Source organism: Bos taurus, chromosome 14, assembly GCF_002263795.3.
Source record: "Bos taurus isolate L1 Dominette 01449 registration number 42190680 breed Hereford chromosome 14, ARS-UCD2.0, whole genome shotgun sequence".
In the NCBI taxonomy this organism is placed as follows: Eukaryota; Metazoa; Chordata; class Mammalia; order Artiodactyla; family Bovidae; genus Bos; species Bos taurus.
The window spans coordinates 5370252-5379008 of record NC_037341.1 but is presented as its reverse complement, the minus strand read 5'-3'; the positions used below and the strand labels follow the sequence as shown (position 1 = coordinate 5379008).

At 41.1% G+C, this 8757-nt stretch overlaps 1 long non-coding RNA gene across 2 annotated transcripts; it reads right to left on the bottom strand.

The window, feature by feature from the left end:
* Positions 1-274: 274 nt before the first annotated feature.
* Positions 275-8063, bottom strand: LOC112449570 (uncharacterized). Of its 2 annotated transcripts, XR_003038157.2 has the most exons (4): positions 7703-8063; positions 6398-6539; positions 2333-2421; positions 275-454 (listed from the first exon to the last, which is right to left on the bottom strand). It is a non-coding gene; the product is annotated as an uncharacterized lncRNA (long non-coding RNA). The 2 variants fall into 2 exon arrangements; XR_009490402.1 differs by lacking the exon at positions 6398-6539 and having other exon boundaries at positions 7703-7819.
* Between the last annotated feature and the right edge of the window lie 694 nt (positions 8064-8757).

Below are 8757 nucleotides of genomic sequence, written 5' to 3'. Positions count from 1 at the left end.
TAAAAAGAAATAGAAGGCTTGACTTAGTAAGTCTTTGTTTCAAGACTCTCTTCTGTCACCTGCTGACTGCGAGTTCTCAAGCAGGTGGCAATGTTCTCTAAAATTTACTTCCACCAGGCTGAAAATTGGTTTGGAATATAAACTGTGTACCAATGGTAAAATGGATTATCATCAAACAAATATTCCCCCCATCCACTCCCACGTTCATGAGAGTAGGCTGTGACCCTCTGCATTAAACTTCCAGTGCTGCCACAAGGAAAGACCAGAGACTGGGTGACTGAACATAAATTTATCTTCTCACACGTTTGGGGGCTGGAGGACCATGATCAGGTCCTGGCAGGAGTGGCTTCCAGTGGGATGACCCTCCTTGTCCAGCAGACACCCGCCTTCTCGCAGCATCCTCACGTGACTTCTTCCCCTGTAAGGGCATGCTCCGGTGTCTCTTCTGTGTTTCCTAAGGACATCAATCTTATTGGATTAGCGCTCACCCTTATGACCTTATTCAACCTTAGTTACGCCCTTAATGGCCCTGTCTCCAAACACAGTCTCATTGAGGGGTAGAGCTTCACCATATGGATTTGAGGGGAGCACAGTGCAGCTCACTCATACCTGCCTCCCAGCTGAGGTCAGATATGGCACATACAGTGACCTCGTGGCAGGTGGAGCATACTTCCTCATCTCTCGACTGGGGCTCAGCTATGTGACCTGCTTTAAATGGGATATTAACAAGGTGATACAAACAGAGACTGAAGAGTTGCTCATGTATTACATTAGAGCTTCTGCATTAGCACGAGAAGGACCTACTCTAGCTATCTTTCTTGATCCAGAAGACTGAATAACCACAGGACAGAGGAATCCCCACCTGGCCCACCGCAGCCAGGTGTAGGGTACTCTGACTGGCCTGCAGAACTGTGAGCATGGTGATCTGTGCTTTATGCCAAGCTTGGGGATGGTTGGAAAACAGCACTGTTGTGGTGTGGCCAAGCTACATGGCATCCATTCCTTACTCCCTCATCCATTAATTCAGCAACAACCTAAAATGCTGCCATGTTCTACTTAGACCAACAGCATCAGACGGGTTCAGAAAACTGGCCAAGTTCAGCCAGCTGGTAGATTATGGAAACATATTTGGGAGACTAACCCTTGCCAGAGTTAATCACCAACCTGGAACAGCTGCTCTCAACTCACTCAGAAAGAAAGAGATGTACTCCTGGTTGAACAGGTAAAAGTGACAATTTACTCACTAAATAAAACCACGTACTAAAGTTAAAGGAAATTAAAAGACGCTCCTTGGAAGGAAAACTATGCTGAACTTAGACAGCATATTAAAAACCAGAGACATTACTTTCCAACAAATGTCCATCTAGTCAAAGCTATGGCTTTCCCGGTAATCATGTATGGATGTGAGAGTTGGACCATAAAGAAGGCTGAGCACCCAAGAATTGATGCTTTTAAACTGTGGTGTTGGAGAAGACTCTTGAAAGTCCCTTGCACTGCAAGGAGATCAAAACAGTCAATCCTCAAGGAAATCAGTCCTGAATATTCATTAGAAGGATTGATGCTGAAGCTGAAGCTCCAATACTTTGGCCACCTGATGCAAAGAACTGACTTATTGGAAAAGACCCTAATGCTGGGAAAGATTGAAGGCAGGAAGATAAGGGGATGGCAGAGGATGAGATGGTTGGATGGCATCACCAACTTGATGGACATGAGTTTGAGCAAGACCCAGGAGTTGGTGTTGGGCAGGGAAGACTGGCATGCTGCAGTCCATGGAGTCAAAAAGAATCAGACGCGACTGAGCCGCTGAACTGAATTGAATTCGGGTAATGCAAAGAGCCTCTGAAAGCAACCAGGCATTTTAATCTTTAGATGGAATGGCATTCCTGCTCCTAAGGATCTGAAAAGGTCCTGAATTTATTCACTTATAATAAGGTAAATGGCATCACCAATCCAATGGACACGAACTTGGGCAAACTCTGGGAGATACTGAGGGACAGATACAGAGTAGCCTGTTGTGCTGCAGTCCGTGGGATTGCAAAGAATAAGAGATGACTTAGCTACTGAACAACAACAAATAAGGAAGGGTAACACAAACAGGGACCACTTTTTATTGAGAGTTCTGTGTCTCATAGGCAAGATGACTTTAAGTCAGTCTCAATATAAAAAATAAGGGGTCAGAATAAATGATCTCTGAAGGCTCTCTAGCTCTAAATTTCTAAACTTTGATGGCTCTGGCTGGTCCCTACTGCTGAGCTAATAACCCTAGGCTATATCCTTCAGGTATCTGTTTTTCATCAACATCTTGATAATCACAGGGGAAATTTTTCACTACCTGTGAGGTTTTACATTGCGTAGAAGTCCACTCTATATCTGTGTGATGTCTCGTGGTTTCCTAAGGACTTCTTTTACCCACAAAATGTCCTGTGAAGTAGAACAAGCAGAATGTTAATCTCTATTCAGTGGTTGAGCAGACAGTGTTTCTGAGTAGTTTGAAAATGGCCTGGCATTAGATAAAACATCAAGGGCACTGTTGGAGCTTGAAATCAGATTTTTTAATACAGTGGTATGCTTCTATGACCCTGCTTTGAAGGGAACATATGTATGTTTGGGGAATCCAGTAACAGTGTCACTCTGTTTATTGTTCATTCACTGACTGACCCTTCATGAATATATTCACACCTTCAAGGAAGAATTTAAAGAATGCAAAACCCACAGGATCTGTAGCCAGTTGTCAGTATATGCTGTATGTGGTGCCACTCCTCTCATCTGTGTAATGGAATTAATTACAGCAGGAAGAGAAGGAAAAAATTATATTCTTAATTGCATCTTTTTGGTCTGCTAAATTAATCTCAAGGCTTCCCAGGTAGTACAGTAGTAAAGAATCCACCTGCCAATGCAAGAGACACAAGAGATGTGGGTACCACCCCTGGATTGGGAAAATCCCCTGAAGGAGGAAGTGGTAACTCATTCCAGTATTCTAGCCTAGGAAATCCCAGGGACAGAGGAGCCTGGTGGGCTATAATCCTTGGGGTCTCAAAGAGTTGGACACAACTGAGAGACTTCGCACATACACAAATTAATCTCCAAAAATGGTCAACTCTAATTCTGGCCTTTACAGTAAAGAGGTCAATGAATTTAGTTACCAACATCTATGGTTTCAGCTGCTTGGAGGTGGGCTATGTCCTCCCAAGCAAATTTGCACCCAAATTTGCTCTACCTAAAATAGAGTGTAACTTGGACGCGTAAATTGGCAAGGTGGGCTTAGTGGGGTAAAGTGCAGAGCCTCGTCCAGAGGTCACACCCCATTACTTCTGCCACCGTCACCTTCCCCAGTCCACACTCCAGTCAGAGCCGAGGCAGGCAATCCGTTCTACCTCACCCATCCTTCGTCTTTGGTTTTGGATTTATCTCTGAAATAGACGAGGACTGGCAGCTCTAATTTCTGGGTGTTCATGACTTCAGCTCCGTTTATCCCCATTCCCACCCTCTAGGTTACATTATAAAAAGTCGTATCTATTTCACAATCCATTGTGTGCTCTTTCTACCCGTTACTAGCATACCAAGCTCATGTGCACATGTGTGTGTGCATGCGTGTGTGTGCATGTGTGTGTGTGTTTGTGCTTCTCTCCTCAGTCGTGTCTCACTCTTTGAGACCCAATGGACTGTAGCACACCAGGTTCCTCTGTCCACAGGATTTCCCAGTCAAGAATACTGGCGCAGGTTGCCATTTCCTTCTCCAGGGTCTCTCTTCACTCCAGGGATGGAACCCATGTCTCCTGTACTGCAGGCAGATCCTTTACCATTGAGCCACCAGGGAAGCCCCTTCAATTAATATAATAATATGTACATAGTTAATTAGAACCTAATTTCCTTAAAAGAAGAAATGCAAAGTTAATGTTTCAACAACTATTACTAGTCAGAGAGTCAAATTCCAAAAAGGGCTTCTGACCATCTAATTTCTAAATTTTTTTTTCTCCTTTGCTCTGAGTCTTCTGAGAATCTTAGGGATTTCCATGTTCACGCCTTAATTTATTTGCTTCCTGTCCATTAAAATGTGTAAATAAATAATAACAAAAATCATAGCAACTGGCTTGTCTTATAAAGATATCCAACCCTTTCTAACTTAAGCAGAAAAATTTGTATGCATTCTGCATTAAGTTCTCATCTTTAAAATTGTTCTCACATTTATTATTCTGTGAATTAAAATGTCTATTTTTAAAAATCTCATATTTATTCCTCTGGATCTTATCACTATCTGTTCCTGCCCGCCTGATTTTCCATGGTGACTTCAACTAATTTATTTCTATCTCCTCACAGCAAATGAAATTTCCTTAACCTTTCGCTGAGACATTACAAAGGATATTACTCACGGTGCTTAATTCCTTTCCACCTTTCTGGCAATTATATGCTCAGTGAGGTATTGTCCAAGGCTACAGAAAATTCTCCAGCTGATACATAAACCCAGCTTCATCCAGGAGAAATAGAGCTCCCTGTGGTTTGCCTTATTTTCAAAATTACATCTACTGCAATATTTATTTTATTGACTGTATATTTTACACTTGTGGGTTTTACTCTTTTTAAAATCTTCTCCACTTTGATCTATGTCCCTGACTATTAATAGTAGGGGGTTTCTGAGTACAGACTATTTTGGTCTTTCTTGGAATACCATAGAGATAAGAATTCCCTGTTTATTGAATTATTATTATCAACTAAGCACAATATTGGTGATTTGGCATTAATCATTATTTATTAATAATGCTAACTGTGAATTATGTCTCCAGGCAGACCTTACTCTGAGCTCTAAATTTCTCTATCTTGCTGCCTGCTTGGTCGCTCCACTTTGATGGCCAGTGCTAGCCCAAAATTATCATGTCTAAATTAAAATTGTTCTCTCAGCCTGGCTTTTACCACTTATTTCCCTACATTCATCTTTTCTTATGTGCACGTCTACTCCATTTCCAAGTCTTGTTATAACTTTCATAAAAGTGTGTCCAGAGTCTCATGAATTCTCACCACTTCCACCCCTGGTTCAAGCCAGGGGTCTGTCCTCAACCAAAGATTTGACCCCCAAACAGAATTTCATCTTTCTCTACGTCTGGAAATAATTGTGTAATTATGACATTATTTGCGTCACAGGTTTTCAGAGCCCCATCTTGCCTGTAAGGAGATTGTGCATTCAACAAATATGTAGACAGGTCTCCATCTTTGGTATTAACCACTTTATCAAGCAGCATTCTAGCAGGACACAAGCTACTCCATGTAGCTCAAGTGAAATTGTTCAGATGGAATTCTCAGTACCTTTTGTAGAAGAATGAAGTCTTTCTTCCTGATCTAAGTAAACTAGACATCCCTTTTATTAAAAATTTTGTAGAGACTCCGTCTGAAAGCTGTTTCATAAAGGAACACCTACCCTCCTTAAGATTCTCCCTTGACACAGTCTATTTTTTTTCTTGCAAACCCAAAATGAAAGTAAAATTTCAGTGTCTCCAAGGAAACAATTGCAGATTTATACTAGGTGGAGACAAAATATACATAAAAAGAACTACAAAATCTTCTGAACTTTTATCCTCACAAATTGGGAAGCATGCATAAGAATAGATCCTAATTATAAAATATCAAAAGGGGCAAAATCTAAGATTACATGAGATAACATTTTTATTGATATGAGTCTGCTCAACCAAAATTTAGAATCCAACATGTTAGCCTAGATTAAGTGGTGGTCTATAATCGAAAAGGTTCTCATGCCAGAATTTTCCTGGCACGCGGTAGAGGAAGAAATTTTCTGAAGTGAATATTGAAATGAATGCTGAATGGGATTCTAGTCTGTGATCGACTCAGTCACATCCTGAACATAGCCCTGGAAAGACCCACAGGAAATTCACTTCTCTGAGCTATTTAAAGGTTTTACTACAGAGGAAAGCATCAGCATCTCGAAACCTGAAAACGATAGGGGGAATTTCTGCAAAGGGGTGGGGCCCTTTGATTTCAGAGAGACTTTCAGGGTCTCATAGAAGCAGGGTACAGATGCTGGTGCTGGTGGCACATAAGCACCCAACAGAAGGTCTTCCTGTTACTGTACAAGACTTCAGGGATGCAGTGTCACTCTTGAAATTCCCAAGAGTCAGTGTTTTGACACAGGAATCTGTGATGGTGGCTGACTGGTCCTGAATCCAAAGGCGTGGCATAGACTCCCAGCCCACTACTTGTGCCATAGAAACCACGTGTCTGATAAGCAGAAACCTGATTTGAGAAACTAGAGTGAGAATGTGTGGCCTGACATGTAATTCCCACAGATAACTGTCACTGGACCAGGGCCCCTTGACTTAAGAATATATTACATTGGAATCAGTAGATACATTTGAAGATGTGTGTTCATGGCAGCTGTATGTAATCCTACCTGAAATGTGTACCGTGAGACTTCCTCTGTGCTTTTCCTGAAAGTACCCAAATCCATTTAACAAGATTATTGTATCATAGAGAAACGGGTTGATCCAGATCTTCTAGGGCTCTTAGCATGAGTCAATCAGAACCCAAAGTGTCTGTATGTTAAGAAGAAGAGAAGTTGCTCAGTCGTGTCCAACTCTTTGCAACCCCATGAACCCCACCAGGCTCCTTGGTCCATGGGATTTTCCAGGCAAGAATACTGGAGTGGGTTGCCATTTCCTTCTCCAGGGGATCTTCCCGACCCAGGGATCAAACCTGGGTCTCCCGCATTGTAGGCAGATGCTTTACCATCCAAGCTACCAGGGAAGCCTGGTATGTTAAGAGTGAGAGCTTATGCTGGTCAGGCAATCCATGGAACGTGGCCTGAGTTAGTCATGCAGTGGGTCAGAGAACCCAGGAACCCATTCTGTGATCATATCCCTGGCTCCTCAACATGCGGTGGGAATGAAAGTCCTTCACCACTGGCCGCATCTCTCTCTTGATTCCTTAACATGTTGAGTTAAAAGCCAACACTGATTCTGAAGATGACGGAGGCTCACACAAACCCTATCAGGTGTTAGCATGAATTGCAGGATGTGTTCCAGATTGGGCCTTTTTGTGGAAACAAATCAAACAGCTCTGGCAGCTGATATGCAGCCACTAATTGACTGATCAAATAATTGGGTTCTCATTCCCAATTAATATATGCAGTTGGGAGTAGTCCAGTCTCAACTGGCAAAGACAGCAATTCCCCTGCACTGTTTAGAATTATGTCAACTTAACGTGCTCTTTTTAGCATAATATCCAATTTTTTCTCATATTAATTTCTCCTAGTATATCATACTGTTATATAACATAAAGGACATTTTTCATTGGATAGGACATAGGAAAACTCTAGATGCTTTAATAGGAGACATTATGCCAGAAATATTTCAGTGATATTTATACATTAATGAAGTTTCTAGGGACCTAGCGGTCTGGATCAGATTCAGAAATACCCGCTGAAGTATGTTCCCTAGTGCCATCCACCATGGGAGAAAATAAACTATAATCTTCACTGGGAATCTTTGGATTTTAGAGACAACATGTACATGCTGTTCTGATACATTTAGAGAATAATTCTTAAATCTGACAGTTTTAAAAAGTTAGTTTATTTAAGTTTGTGTTAGAAAAATTGAGAATAAAGTGCAGAAAGTTCCCATATACTTCCCATCTCCCTCATATAGTTGCCTCTGTTACTGACTTCAGGATTCCCTGGTGGCTCAGTGGTAAAACTCACCTGCCAGTGCAGGAGACACAGGCTTGATCCCTGGGTCAGGAAGATCCCCTGGAGAAGTAAATGGCAGCCCACTCCAGGACTCTTACCTAGAAAGTCCCATGGACAGAGGAACCCGGTGGGCTACAGTCTATGAGGTCACAAAAGAGTCACACATGCCTGAATGACTGAGTACATTGTTAATATCTTGCGTTAATGTGGTACACTTCTTAAAACTGATTGATATGATATATTATTTTTTCCTAAAATCCACAGTTTACATTAGGATTTATTCTTTCTATTGTAACGTTCTGTATGTTTCGACAAATGCAGGTATCCACAATTGCATCATTCGGAGAGTTTCATTGCCCTAAAAATCTCCCATGTTCATCCCTGTTCATCCCTCTCTCCATCCAACAAGCCCTTGGCAGTCACTGATCATTTAAAAATTTTTAATTTAATTTGAGGTAAAATGCACATACAACTTTCTCTCTCAACCACTTTTAGGTATAAAGTAGCATTAAGTACATTTATATTATTATGTAGTCAATCTCCAGATTTCTTTTCCTTTTCATCTTGCAAAACTGAAAGTCTATACTCATTTAAAAAAAAGAAAAAAAACGTGTTCCTCCTTTCTCCCAGTGTCTTACAACCACCATTCTGCTTTCTGTTTCTATGAATCTGACTACTCTAAGCAACTCATGTAAGTGAAATAGTACAATATCTGTGTTTCTGTGACTGGCTTATTTCACAAAGCATAATATCCTCATGTTCATACATACTGGAGCATATGTCAAAATGTCCTTCCGTATTAAGACTGAATAATATATTATTGCATGTGTATATAATTTCTTTAATTCAGTCATCCATCAATGGGCACTTGGGTTGCTTCCCTTTTTTTTGGCTACTGTGAATAGTGTGACTATGGACATAGGTATACAACTATCTCTTTAAGATTCTGCTGTCAACTCTTTTGTGTTTATACCTAGAAGGGGATTTGCTGGTTTCATGGAGATCCTAGTTGTAACTTTTTGAAGAAACATCATACTGTTTTCCATAGGATCACCCACAAGTCCGAC